Consider the following 14,792-nt stretch of genomic DNA (forward strand, 5'->3'; position numbering starts at 1 on the left):
TTCTAGACACAAAAATTGTAACAACTAGGCTGATGGAAGGTAAAACTTTCTTTGGCGTGAAAGGTAAACCCCGATCTAATGGATTCTCCAACATTAATGACACAAAATCTCCACCAGATTTCCATCACCTCCTCACGTGCCCGACACGTGACCACTCCGCTCCATTTATTTATCAGGGAACTCTCACTTCCTCAGTTCTTTTCGCCCCTCGGAGACGACCACTCTTCTTCTTCCTCCTCTCAGCTCTCTCTCTCTCTCTATATATATATATCGAGCAAGCTCGGATTTTTGGAGAGCAATGGCGGGCGGAGGAAGCTCCCTGGCGTTCCCGAGCACTGCATTGGTGAGGGACGAGGTGGACATCGTGATTCCGACCACCCGGAGCGCGGACGTCCTCGAGGCGTGGCGCCCCTTCTTCCAGCCCTACCACCTCATCATCCTCCAGGACGGCGACCCCTCCAAGGCCATCAGAGTCTCCGACGGCCTCGACTACGAGCTCTACAAACCGCAACGACATCAACCGTATCCTCGGCCCCAAGGCCAGTTGCATCTTCTTCAAGGACTCCTCCTGCCGCTCCTTCATCTTCCTCACCTCCAAGAAGAAGTGCATCTGCACCATCGACGACGACTTCTTCGTGAGTCCTTCTCTCATGATCAACCATTCCCCTGTTGCTTGTTTCCTGGTGGACTGGGGTTTTGGGTTTTGGGGAAAGGCGGGATCTTTATTACCGTCATGGGTTTTTGGGGAGGCATGCTGTTACTTGTTCGATTTTAGGGAAATATGCGGTTGGCTATGTGTTCTGTTGATCGAAAACTTCATCTTGCTTTCAAACTTTGTTTCTCTTTTCTGTTTGTTTGGATTTCCCTGTAGATTATTTGTCATATGATCGTTGTTGTTGACGTAGACACCCAGCTTTTTTTGGCTTAGGGAGGTCTGATTCTGAAAGTGGGTTGTTTTACAGTTTGGTTATATCTTGCAACTTAATGATCCATCAACATCTAGATGGATCTACTACAATGTAATAAGTTACGGAACATATGAAGTTCTTTTCAATTTTTGAAGCATGCAAGAAACAGAGACATCTGAGGGATCATTGTTGATCCAATTCTATTACTATGTTGTTCAATTTATACATGTGTTTCATATATGCGATTAATTGAATCCAGTTACGGGTAAGGCACCTGCATGATATGTTTTGATTTGAAGATGCATAATCCACATAATATTAGGCTCACCTCATCCATTTCTTGCTTGGTTTATGAAAAATTTGCTTCTTGCTTCTTTCCTATATGCTATTATTCTTTAGGCCTGTTGGACAATCCAGCAGGATTGGGCTGAATTTTGTGGATCGGGAAACTTATTTGAGCATAACCCATGTCAATCCGACAGTCCTCTAGCCTGAATCCTTTAGGAAGAAAAAAAAAGGCCTCCATGAATTTCTTTTTTCTTCCTACGGACCAACAGACCGACTTCATACTTGACCATGCTTTTTTAAGCCTATATCACATAATAGTAACAAATGGTTTTACCATATACTTTGTTGCGGCCAATCTCCTCATCGCCTGATCGTCGGGAATGAGCGCCTGCAAAAGAAGTCCGCACTGATCGGAGGTGACTCCGACGGGAACCCTCCGACGGTCAAGTCAGAGAGGAGACTAGGCAACAGTAGAAAAGAATCAAGGAGCTCAACGAGAGAGGGTGAAGACGAGGGTTAGAGAGGAAGAGTTCAAGGGTTTCGAAAAAGATCTCCTCCAGCACTGTTGCCTTTTCCGATTTATAGTAGAGCGCGGCATGACGCCATCATTAATGGTGCAGACAATGGAAGAATTGTCAAATCGTCGAGGATTATCAGAGTCACCGTGAGGTTGTCGAATCACGGTGGGACTGTCAAATCGCTAGGGTTGACCCATGCCTTAAGTGGGATAATGCTCCAAGGCGGCTGTGCCGCACGCTGTTGTCAGGATTGACAGTCTCCCGCAGTCATACGGCGTTCAAAGGAGCCGACCGATTATAGGTCGGCGGCTAGTTGAGGGGCGTCGGGTGGAAACCCGGGGTCCCTCCGTCGGTCAGTCGGGCGCGTCGGGGGAGTCGGATATCGGGCTCCATAGTTCGACCGATCGAGGGTGAAGAGGGTCTGTCCGACCGACGTATACTCGATCGATCGGTGACGGCAACCGCCAGTCGGCAGAGTCGGCCGTTGGTCATGTAGGCCTGATGGTGAGTCGGCGTGAGGGGGATCGGTCGGTATATCCCAATAGTTGCCCCCCTCCACTCCTGAGTCGGATGGTGCGCTGGCTAATGTCTTTGCGTGGGCGGCAGCGTCGGGCGAAAGGAGTGGATTCCCATCGCATTAAGTTCCGATTCTGACGACTGTACCGCTGGCTGATCTGGTGTCAGGCGCCTCATAAGTGTCAGGTGACCCGTCGGTGCCAGACGTCCCATCGACGTCAGACGTCCCACTGGGAATAAAAACCGCCGCTCCCGCCGTCTCTTCGGGAACGCGAATCGTCACGACTTTTTCGCCGCGTGGCAGGGAGCCATTGGGCCGAACCAGCCTAGGCGGATAGAGGTGACGTGGCCCAATCTGAGGGCAGGTGTGCCGAACCGTCAGGCCGGAGAAGGGCCCAGATGTCGCCACGTGCCGCGATCTGGAAGATCCTCGTTGGTCGTGCTTCTATCTCGGCCGTCGGGAGGCGCTATATATACAGGGTCGTCTGCATCCGGATTTCCACTTTCCCCATTCACTGTCGAAACTCTGCCCGTGTGGTCCCCTGTCCCAAGTAATTGTCTTCGTTTTTCCTCTTCTTAGGAGTATTTCTTTCCCTCTAGGAGCCTTCACCGTTGGCCGTCTCCCTCCTTGCCTCCTCATGGTTCTCTTCCCTCTTCTACTTATCTTCTGTCTTCTGTTCTGGTTCATGGCTAGAACATCTCCAAGAGAAGGTCGGTCGGGGAATCCGACTGACGACCCTCGATCGACTCCAGAGGTGGAGGTCTCTTCACTTTCGGGGCCGAACGTCGATCGGCTCCGGGAGCAGTATTGCATCTTGGAGCAATTTCGGCTGTTCGCTCCTGGGGCCAACGGTCGGGTCAACGATCCGCCTGAGGGTCAGGTGGCCTTTTACGTCGAGGACCTCTGGGCCGGTCTTCGATTTCCGGTATCGGAGTTCGTCCGGAACGTGTTAGACTATTACGGGCTATGACCGACGTAACTTACGCCGAACTCAGTTCGGCTAATAGTCAGTTTTACCCTGTTGTGTCGGCTTTTGCCAACTATCCCTCGGATTTCACTCTTCCGAGCTTTTTTTGTCCTCCGACCCCACCCTAAAATCCGAGGGTGGTGGTACTTCAATCCTCGGAAGGGGCTCTCTTTCATCACCGGTCTTCCATCATCGATTCATGGATAGAAGAACCAGTTCTTTTTTGTCTCTTCTTTTATTTCTTGGGGGTTCCCTATCCGTTGGGGAGACCCCCGAACCCAACCGAATGAGAACAGTCGGGTGGAGGCCGGGGATCGGAAAGACTTCCATCGCCTAAAAGATATCTCGGTGCCGAAGCAGAGGGAGCTCGTCACCGAGCAGGCCCTATACGACGCCGATCTCAGCCCGATCTCGTGCTTAGGTTCGTTCCCCTTCTCCTTCCCTCTTTCTTCTTTCCTTTCTCTTTTTGGTGCTGATCATCTGTCGCTGTTTGCAGACATGCCACCGAGGGCGAGATTGAAGGCGGTCGACGTCCGGCAGTACGCTGTGCAAAAAAGGCCGGCGCAAGGGACCGAGCTATCGCGGCCTCCCAAGAGGCCTCAGGTGGCTCCACCGAGCGAGCCGGGTGCAGCGGAGGCGGAGCCTGTCATTGCACTATCGGCGCCGACGGTGCCGGTTGAAGTCCCGTCCGAGGGACCATCGACCGAGGGAGCAGCCTCGCCCGAGGGACGGGCGGTCGAGGAATCGGTCGAGGACGTGCCGGCTGCTCAGCCGGCAGAGGAGGTTCGGGAGGAGGCGCGCGAGCCCGAGCAACCCGCGTCCGCTGCTGCTGCACCTTCGGGAGAGACTCGATCGGGCTTAAGCATGCCGTCCTTCTTCGAAATCAGGGCCTGGATATCCGCCCGAGGGAAGGCCCCGATGGCGTCCGACGACGACAGAAGGTCGGCTGGTGGTGGGGCGTCGACCGACTCCCCACTCTCCGAAGGAGCGTCAGCCCTGGCCAACCACGACTTGGCCAGGAGGCTCTGCCAGGCGCTCATCCTCCCGGCCGACATTGAGGCCATGAAGAATCAACGGATCTCCGACATGTTGTCCTCGTTCTACCTGACTATGATCCGGGTAAGTCTTCCTCTTTATTTTCATTATCATCATTTTTATAAGCTCGGTCTTCTGACGGTCGGTTTTGTCTTTCACAGCTGATTTATAATATATCCGAGCTGGAGGCCGGATACCGAAGATTCGGTGACCTGTGGGCGGCCTGGAAGGACAAGGCCATGGCCGTCGAAGTCGATAAGGTCATACTGGTCGACCAGCTACAGCAGTCGGTCGACCGGGAGGCTCAGCTTGAGGGGGAGATCTCTCGTCTCAACGAGGAGGTTTCCCAACTCACAGGTGCCTTGGCGACTTCGGGGATCGAGCTGCAGTCGGCTCGGGACGACGCCAAGCGGAAGTCCTGCACCATCCGTCGGCTGCGTCACGAGAGGGACAGCTTCGCCAAGGAGCTCAAGGCTGAACGCGAGCAACTCCAAGTAAGCCTCGGAAACCTCGCTAAGGTCGAAGAGAATCTGTCCATCACTCAGGCCGACGCAGACATCGCGAGGGCGGAAGCGGAGTCGGCGAAGGAAGCCATGGGTTGGGCTATAGAAGACTTCCATGACTCTGAAGAGTACCGGGAGGAACTTCTAGAGAACGGCTTCCTCTCGTACCGAGTGGGATACGAGGACGCTCGGGAAGCCGTCCGGAGCTTATACCCAGAGCTCGACCTCGACAGCATCGCTCTACCAGAGTCGGAGGCCCCAGCCGCGGAGGAGATGGCTGACCCATCGTTGGGAGGTCACGCCGCCGTAGTGGAAGCTGAAGCCGACGCAGACCAAGTCATCGAGGGTCGGGCGGCTCCAACTCCCGAAGTGGCTACGACCCCCGAAGCCCAAGTGGATTCGCCGACCGCCCCCAATCTTCACCCGATGGAGGAAGCCGATTCCGAGGGCTAGTCGGCCTTCTATTTTTTTTTTCTCTTACTTCTGTTTATCATATTTGTATTCGGGCTTCGGTCTAGTTTGGTAAACTTAGCCCGAACTCTAATGAAATCGAAGTCAAAGTCTTTTCGACTTGGACTCTTCTCCTTTGTATGTCTCTTTTCTTTCATGTGTCGTGGGACACTTTTTGAACACATAAGTCGCAAGCCCAATAGACTAGTTAGGACGTTCGGTAGGATTCCTGGTGATGATTTGAGATAGTTGGCAATGCGCGCCGCAGCAAAGGCAGAGCGAATTTCGACTTTAGATCAGCCTCCCAATCGTCGTGCAACGCGACGGTCGAGAGCTTAAGTCGAATGCCTGTTGCCCAGACGTGAGTCGGGCGCGTTCGTCGAGCCGAGGGTCAACCGACCTTCGAGCATAACTTGATGGCCAGATCGTTCCGTAGGATCCGATGATCGAATGTCGCTCGACGCATTTGTTCAGCCGAATGGCGTCTGATGCGTTTAGTCGGAGAAACGATGACAAGTCGAATTTCCATCACCCAGACCTAGGTCGGGTACTTACGTCGCGCCGTGTGATAAATGGTGGTAAGCCGAATATCCTTCGATCGATCGTGACCTAGTCAGTAAGTTGCGAACGCGATATTGGTCACATCGGCATTTTGCCTTTCTTGATCGGGGCCGAGTCGACAAGTCAGCCGATCGTTTTGCTCGAGAGTTCTAACTGTAGAAGGAGTGTAACTCCCGTCGTCATGGATATATCGGCCCTTCAAAGCGTCTGATGCATCGTCGGCGATCAGGGCATTGGTCCCTAGTGGAACGTTAGGCTCAAGTCGGGGCGTCGGGGGCTCGCACTTCTTGGCGAGTGCCGACCCACAGTCGAAGAGTCGAGATTCCAGACTCCGAAGTTTGAAACCGAATTCGTATTCCGAGTGAGGGGATACAGAGTTCATTGGTAGTACAACTTTAGATTGTCGGCATTCCAGGTCCGGGAAATGGTATTTCCCTCTAGAGTCTCCAGTCGGTAAGCTCTCGGCCCGTAGGTGTCCGCTACCTTGTAGGGTCCTTCCCAGTTCGGAGCCAACTTCCCCTGGTCTAGAGGCTTCGAGACTTCTGCCTTTCTTAGGACTAGGTCCCCAGGCCTGAAAAGTTTTGGTTTGACCTTGGCATTGTAATATCGGGCTACTTTCTGTCGGTAAGAAGCCACGCGGAGCTGGGCCTCGCTCCGAAGCTCGGGGAGGAGGTCTAGGTCGGCTCTCCAACACTTAGAGTTGTCCGGCTCTCGATACTGCTCGACTCTAGTCGACGGTAGCCTGATCTCGAGCGGTATCATCGCTTCCGTCCCATAAGCCAAACTGAAAGGTGACTCTCCGATCGGGACACGGGGTGTCGTCCGGTACACCCACAGGACGGAGTTCAACTCCTCGACCCAGAGGTCTTTGGCTTCATTCAGTCGGGTTTTTAGTCCATGCAGAATGGTCCGGTTGGTCACCTCGACCTCACCATTGGATTGTGGATGTCCGACCGAGGTCAGTCGGTGCGTGATGTGAAATCTCGCACAGAAGTCTCTGAAGTCCTGATTGTCGAATTATCGTTCGTTGTCGGTGATAATGGTGTGCGGCAATCCGAACCTGAAGATGATGGACTTCTGGATGAAGTCTTCCATCTTTCGCTCGGTAATTTGCGCTAGGGGCTCGGCTTCCACCCACTTAGTGAAGTAGTCGATGGCGACGACTATGAACTTCCTTTGGCCAGACGCCGATGGGAAGGGACCGAGTATGTCGACCCCCCACTGGGCGAAGGGCCACGGGGTGACAATAGGGGTGATTTGGCTGGCTGGTCGGTGTTGTATGTTGGCGTACCTCTGACATGGCTCACACTTTCGAACCAACTAAGCTGGATCCTTCCTCATAGCGGGCCAGTAGTAACCCTGCCGCAGGACTTTGTAGGCCAAGGATTTGCCCCCCAAGTGATTTTCGCAGATCCCTTCATGTACTTCTCTGAGCGCGTAGTCCGCGTCGGTCGGTCCCAAGCATCTGAGCAAGGGAAGGGAGAACGACTTTTTGTAAAGTCGGCCATCCATTATCACGTATTGGGAGGCTGACCATCGGAGCCGTCTGGCCTCCGCGGGATCTTCAGGACTAATCCCGTCGGTCAGGTACCGAACAATCGGATCCATCCAGCTTGGTTCGGCCGCTAGTTGTAGCACCTTCTCGGTCTTGTCGATGCTCGGCTGCTCGAGATTCTCCACGAACGTCCGGCCCAAAGCGTTGTAAGCTGAAGTCACTAACCTGGAGAGTGCGTCGGCCCGAGCGTTCTCCGACCTTGGGATATGGGAGATCTCAAAATATCCGAGGCGTGCCACAAGATCTTTCATCTTCTGGAGATATTTTGCCATAGCCGGGTCTCGCACCTCGAATTCGCCCTTGACCTGGCCCACGATCAGCTGAGAATCGGAGAAAACCCAGAGGCTGTCGATCTCAAGCTCCTTCGCCATCCTCAAGCCGGCAAGGAGCGCTTCATACTCGGCTTGATTGTTGGAAGCTTTAAAGTTGAATCGGAGGGCGTACTCAGTGACCATCCCTTCCGAGTTGGTGAGCAGGAGTCCGGCCCCGCTCCCCCGAGCATTTGAAGCTCCGTCGATGTGCAGTACCCAGGTGGACCTCGGGTCAGGCTCGGAGATCGCAGCTCCTCCGGGGTTCCCACCTTCCGACCCTTGGTCGGTTGTCGAGCACTCTGCAATAAAGTCGGCCAAGACCTGGGCCTTCAGGGTGGGTCGCGGTCGATACTATATGTCAAACTCGTTGAGCTTCATCGTCCATTTCGCCAGTCGTCCCGATGTGTCAGGTCGGCGCAATATTGCCCTCAGGGGCTGGTTGGTGAGGACCACAATGGCATGCGCTTGGAAGTATGGACGGAGTCGTTATGCGGACACGGTCAGGGCGAATATCATCTTCTCCATCTTCGTGTACCGAGCTTCAGCACCGCGGAGCACTTTGCTGGTGTAGTATATAGGTTGATGAATTCGGCTCTCGTTCTCTCGGACGAGCACCGAGCTAACCGTCTCGGGGGAAGTGGCCAAATAGAGATACAGCGTCTCTCCGACTTTCGGCCTCACAAGCAGCGGTGGGGAAGCTAGGTACTTTTTCAGGTCCTCGAAGGCCCGTTGGCACTCATCCGACCAAGAAAAGCCCCTCACCTGTCTCAGGGTTTTGAAGAACGGGAGGCATCTTTCAGCTGACCGAGAGATGAATCGGCTGAGGGCGATGATTTTTTCGTTCAGCTTCTGGACCTCCTTCTTGGTGCCCGGGTGCCGCATGTCGATGATTGCCTTTATTTTCTCAGGGTTGGCCTCGATTCCACGTTGAGAAACGAGGAACCCGAGGAACTTCCTCGAAGTCACTCCGAAGGCGCACTTAGTCAGATTCAGCTTCATCCGGTGTTGTCGTAGAGTGCGAAAAGCTTCTTTGAGATCTCGAACGTGATCTGTAGTCTGTGCACTCTTTACCAGCATGTCGTCCACATACACTTCCATATTGCACCCAATTTGATCTTTAAAGACCTTATTGACGAGTCGCTGGTAAGTGGCTCCAGCGTTCTTCAGTCCGAAGGGCATTACTCTGTAGTAGTAGAGGCCCTTGGCGGTCACGAAGGCGGTGTGCTCCTCATCCTCAGGCGCCATCCGGATCTGATTATATCTGGCAAAAGCATCCATGAAGCTGAGCAGTCGGTGGCCGAACGTCGCGTCTACCAGCTGGTCGATTTTTGGAAGTGGGAAGCTGTCCTTCGGGCAGGCGTGGTTTAGGTCGGTATAGTCGATGCAAATCCTCCAACTTTCGTTGGCCTTTTTCACCATGATGACATTGGCGAGCCAATCGGGATATGTAGTTTCTCTGATGAAGCCTGCCTCGAATAGCTTGTCCACTTCTTCGTCGATGGCCTTCTGTCTTTCAGGAGCAAAAGATCATTTCTTCTGCCTCATCGGCCTCCTCGCCGGGTCGATGTTGAGTCGGTGTGTTATTGTCTCCGGGGGGATGCCCGGCATATCCGCTGCCGACCAAGCGAATACGTTGACATTGGCCTTCAGCAGCTCCACCAACTGTCGTCGCTCGGGGTCGGGTAATTGAGATCCGACCCATACCATTCGTTCTGAATTCCGCATTATCGGGATGGGAACAAGCTGTTCGGCCGGTTCACCTCATTCTTCCTCCTCCCATTGGTCCAACTTGTCGACCGTTAGGGAGCCCTTCAACTCGTTGCTTTGAGTGGAGATCTGGAAGCATCGTCGAGCGAGCTGTTGATCCCCGCGCATCTCTCCGACTTCATTTTTGGTCGGTAACCGAACCAAGAGATGATACGTCGAAACTATCGCCCAGAGGGTATTTAGTCCGGATCTTCCAAGTATGGCATTGTAGGCCAAAGGCACTTGGACGACCGCAAAGGTCAAGTGGACTGTGCTCTGTCGGGGTTCGGTTCCAGCCATTACGGGCAAAGTAACTTTCCCTTCCACCGTGACAGCATCTCCAGCAAAGCCTATCAGGGGTGTAGAGACTCTCTTGAGCCGATCGGCCGACAGTCGCATCCGGGAGAAAGTCGAGTAAAACAAAACGTTCGTTGAACTTCCATTATCCACAAAGATTCTTTTTACATCATAATTTGCTATTGTTGCCGAGACAACAACAGCGTCGTCATGGAGAGTTTGTATACCTCGAACATCTTCATCTGTAAAAGTAATTTCGCCATCTGGGCGCAGCTTCTTCATCGACTCCCCTTCAGCAGACGTCCCCGGGCCCAGTCGTTTGGAGATCATATTGATGACCCCGGCCGTAGGTTGGTTAGTCGTTGCTTCTTCAGTTGGCTGGGGTCGTCGGTCGGTGATGGGTCGGGTCGGCGGGTTCCTCCGAAATTTATCGAGATATCTCCGGTGTATGAAGGCCTCGATCTCATCCTTGAGTTGGATGCACTGCTCGGTGTTGTGGCCATAGCCCCGATGAAATCGGCAATACTTTCACCGGTCGGGGCCCTTTGCCTTCAAAGGCGGAGGCCGTCGCAGATATTCTTCCCCTTCGATCTCCATCAAATCTGCGCATGAGGAGCAGAGAGAGGAGTATAGGAGTCATACCTGGGGCGCGTCAGTCTCGGACTCCGTCGTCGAGGCGACCTTTGGTTCCGTCGCGGGGGTGAGACCCGACTGTCGGTCGGGGGTCTGCTAGGCTCGGCAGGGGCCCGACCCTTCCTTCGCTTCTCCTTCGGACCCTTAAACTAGGTCAGGCGCCGGTCGGAAGCTCCTTCGTCTGCATGCATGTACTTGTACGCGCGCTCCAGCAGTTCGGCGTACATCCGGAAGAGGGTCTTATCCAAGGAGTATGTGAATCGGGATGCCCTCACCCCCGCTTCATGGCCGAGATGGCCATGTCTTCATTGAGGTCCCGGACCTCAAGCGTGGCCGCGTTAAATCGCGCCACGAAGTGTCGAAGTGTCTCGTTTTCTTCCTGTTTGAGGGAGAAAAGGCTGTCCGAGATTCATGGTGGCTTCCGACTGGTGCTGAAGTGGGCCACGAAAGAATGCTCGAGCTGCCCAAAGGAGTGGATACTTTCTGATCGAAGACCGAAGTACCAGGCCCTGGCAGATTTGCGAAGCGTGGTGGGGAACCTGATGCAAAGAAGAGCATCGGTCGCCCCTTGGATCGTCATGAGAGCCTTGTAGCTCTCCAAGTGGTCGACTGGGTCGGTGGAGCCGTCGTAAGGCTCCACATGTGGCATCTTGAACCGACTGGGGATCGGTTCGTCGAGGATGAGTCGGGAGAGAGATTGGGCGGTCTGGAAGTCAATCTCGTTCGAAGACTTCTGTCCGTCCACCTGCAGCTGGACAAGCCGACGGTCAATTTCTTCGAACCTGCGTTCGTAGTCGTCGACCCATCGGTGCTAAGAGACCCCGGGAGTGGAGTCTCCTGATGAATCCGAGAGGGAGGCGGACGATGTTCGCGGTCGCTTTTCCTTCCTTGCTCGTTCCGGCTGGGTAGGAGATAGTCGTCGGGACTGGCGGGCATCATGCCGTGGCCGCCTCTCCTCCTCTCGGTGGGAGCGCTGTGACAGGTGCTCCCGAGGAGGTGACGGAGACCGACGCGAGCGCCGGTGGCTGCTCTTGGAGGGCATCGGGTGTACCGCCGGTTGCCCCACCGACGAGGGCGGCAATCGGATCGGTTGTTGTTGAAGGCCCTTGACCGCGTCCGTCAACACAGTCATCTGCCGCACGATCGCCGCGATCTGTGCTTCCGTGGTCACCGCAGGATGCGGAGAGCTAGGTTCCGCCATGGAGGGTGGGGGAGAGGCCTCTTCCCGACGGGAAGAGCGCCTCGCCGATCCGGTGACCCTCGACCGCTGAGCTCTTGTTCTTGTCATCTTGACAGATGTTTCGAGTTCTGTGGGGGTTGTAATCCCTGGTGCTGTACTCCCCTTCCTGGCGCGCCAAAACTTGTTGCGGTCAATCCCCTCGTCGCCTGGTCGCCGGGAACGAGCGTCTGCAAAAGAAGTCCGCACTGACCGGAGGTGACTCCGGCGGGGACCCTCCGACGGTCAAGTCAGAGAGGAGACTAGGCAACAGTAGAAAAGAATCAAGGAGCTCAACGAGAGAGGGTGAAGGCGAGGGTTAGAGAGGAAGAGTTCAAGGGTTTCGAAAAAGACCTCCTCCAGCACTGTTGCCTTTCCCGATTTATAGTAGAGCGCGGCATGGCGCCATCATTAATGGTGCAGACAATAGAAGAATTGTCAAATCGCCGAGGACTGTCAGAGTCACCGTGAGGTTGTCGAATCACCGTGGGGCTATCAAATCGCTAGGGTTGACCCATGCCTTAAGTGGGATAATACTCCAAGATGGCTGTGCCGCACGCTGTTGTCAGGATTGACAGTCTCCCGCAGTCGTATGGTGTTCAAAGGAGCCGATCGATTATAGGTCGGCGGCTGGTTGAGGGGCGTCGGGTGGAAACCCGAGGTCCCTCCGTCGGTCAGTCGGGCGCGTCGGGGGAGTCGGATTTCATAGTTCGGCCGATCAAGAGCGAAGAGGGTCTGTCCGACCCCGACGTATATTCGGTCGGTCGGTGACGGCAGCTGCCAGTCGGCAGAGTTGGCCGCTGGTCATGTAGGCCCGACAATGAGTCGGCGTGAGGGAGATCGGTCGGTATATCCCAACATACTTCATTCTTAATTTGAATATGTTTGAGTTCTTGTTGAACTAAGAAATGTTTTCTGTTCTTTTTTGAATGTATAGGTTGCCAAGGATCCATCTGGCAAAGAGATCAATGCACTTGAGCAGCATATAAAGAATCTCCTTAGCCCTTCGACTCCTTTCTTCTTTAATACTTTGTATGATCCTTTCCGTGAAGGTGCAGATTGTGTTCCTGGATACCCTTTCAGTCTCCATGAAGGCGTTCAAACTGCTATCTCTCACCGCATTTGGCTCAACATTCCGGACTATGATGCACCCACTCAGCTTGTCAAGCCTCTTGAGAGGAACAGGAGGTAACAACAGATCCTAACATGGAAGGTATTATTATAGAAGTTTGAAGCTGCTTTTTATACTCAATGTTACTTGTCTTTTGAGTAGGTATGTGGATGCAGTTCTTACAATTCCAAAGGGAACCTTGTTTCCAATGTGAGGGATGAATCTGGCATTCAACCATGAACTGATTGGCCCTGCAATTTACTTGGGACTTTCGGGTGACGGCCAGCCTATTAGTCGTTATGATGATATGTGGGAAGGATGGCGAACTGAGGTCAGCCATTTTTTTCATTTCATGCGTTGTGCTGGTATCTTATTTCTGAGGTAGATTTTGAAAGCTTTGTGGTTTCAAGTTCTTTTACCCGTGAAGTACATATTCTTACTTCTGACAATGACATGGAACATTACATGTCTTCTGTCACTTGATGTTTTTGTGGTAGAATCACCAATCATCAAAAGCTTGATTTGCCATACCGGTTGATACTCGCATGTAGGGTACCAGTTGTCGGTATACAAAACTGGCCCCCATACCAAACGTACAGACATAGTAACAGGATGGTACATGTACGAGGTCCAGTACCAAAACTACAAACTTTGATCAAAATTTTTTCTAATTCTAGGAAACACAATCTCTGACATTCCAGATGGTAATTTTGCAGGTGATCTGTGATCATTTGGGATTGGAAGTCAAGACCGGCCTGCCTTACTTGTGGCACAGCAAGGCAAGCAACCCGTTTGTGAACCGCAAATTGGAGTACAACGGTCTCTTTTGGCAGGAAGAGCTTGCTCGCTTTTTTCCAATCCCCATCGTTTCCAAAGGAGTGCACCGCTGCACAGGAATGCTACATTGAGCTCTCCAAGCAGGTTAGGGCAAGGCTTGTGAAGCTGGACCCTTACTTCAACAAGCTAGGAGATGCCATGGTGGCATGGGTTGAGGCCTGGGATGAACTCAACCCATCTGGAGAAGTGGGATCTGCCGCTGTTGAAGCCTCCAATGGCCCGGCCAAGGGGAAATAGATTAAGAGAGCATGGACATCTATCATTTATACTGTGTCCCTTTCTTTCAGTGTGGTCAGACTTTAGCCTGCTGAGATGAACTCTAATATTTCCCGACTATTCTCAAAATGTCATTGCAGAGGCTTAAGATATTCATTTAGCGATTGGGTTAATGCAATGCTTTCATTCTTTGAGATGACATATCTGATTGCTGGTTATAGGTTGCATGATGGTGTCAAATTATGGCATGTAATTGGGTTGTCTTGAATCTCGTGTTCTTGATTATACTTTGTGAAAGAAAACATAGGATATGCATCCATTAAAATTTCGCATTGCTTTTTTCTGTTTTGTGAATGTTATGTGACCTGCAACTCTGTGGTGACCTACCCTTTGTTCATCGGCTGGGCAGCTTGGTAGTTGTTAAGCTAGCATGACTTTAAGCTCTCAGGTTGATGGCACTGCTGACATCGGTGCATTCTGCAGCAAGACAGTCCTGTCCATTCAATTTGGAGAACCGGCCCCTGGGATTTTATCTCTAGTGAGCAAGACAGACAAAGTAGCTATCTCTCTCATTGGCTAAAAGAAAAGCTAATGGAGGGTCATAATTTTACAATGCTAGCCTTCTTTCCAACTGATGCATTTAGTAAACACAGAATCTAACTCGCTCTCATTTGTTCCACAGTTTACAGATGGCTCAGAATTAGAGGTAATACTTATCAGGTTATTTCTAAAGATATCAAAGAAGAAAATTCCCAGGGAAAAGATGTCAACAATATAACTAGTTCAACATTTAACCAGCGATTCACATTGATTGATATCAATGGGTAAAGAACAGCATTTCTTAACAAAACAGCAAAATCAAGCAAAAAGGACCAATCTTCAGCAAAACCAGTTAAAGAAGAACCCAAAATAACTAGGGAACTGCTAAAAAACCACCAAAAAAAACAGGAAACAAAGAGGAGGGATGCGAATTCGGCACCTGGGCGTCGTTGTAGAACCCGCTGTCGCCAGAAGGCAATAGGATCTCAGCCTCCCCTTCCTTGACGACGGCGTAGGCTTCGAGCTTCGCTCCGGCGTCGTCCATGTCGAACTCAAAAGTGGACTGCTCGGGGTGCAGGATCGA

The 14,792-nt window shown here is 52.6% G+C and overlaps 1 pseudogene; it reads left to right on the top strand.

Annotated features, from left to right (window-relative positions):
- Positions 1-298: 298 nt before the first annotated feature.
- On the top strand, positions 299-14,183 carry LOC105056115 (UDP-arabinopyranose mutase 3-like; annotated as a pseudogene).
- The last annotated feature ends 609 nt before the right edge of the window (positions 14,184-14,792 follow it).

The sequence above is a fragment of the Elaeis guineensis genome, chromosome 13 (genome assembly GCF_000442705.2).
Source record: "Elaeis guineensis isolate ETL-2024a chromosome 13, EG11, whole genome shotgun sequence".
Classification (NCBI taxonomy): Eukaryota; Viridiplantae; Streptophyta; class Magnoliopsida; order Arecales; family Arecaceae; genus Elaeis; species Elaeis guineensis.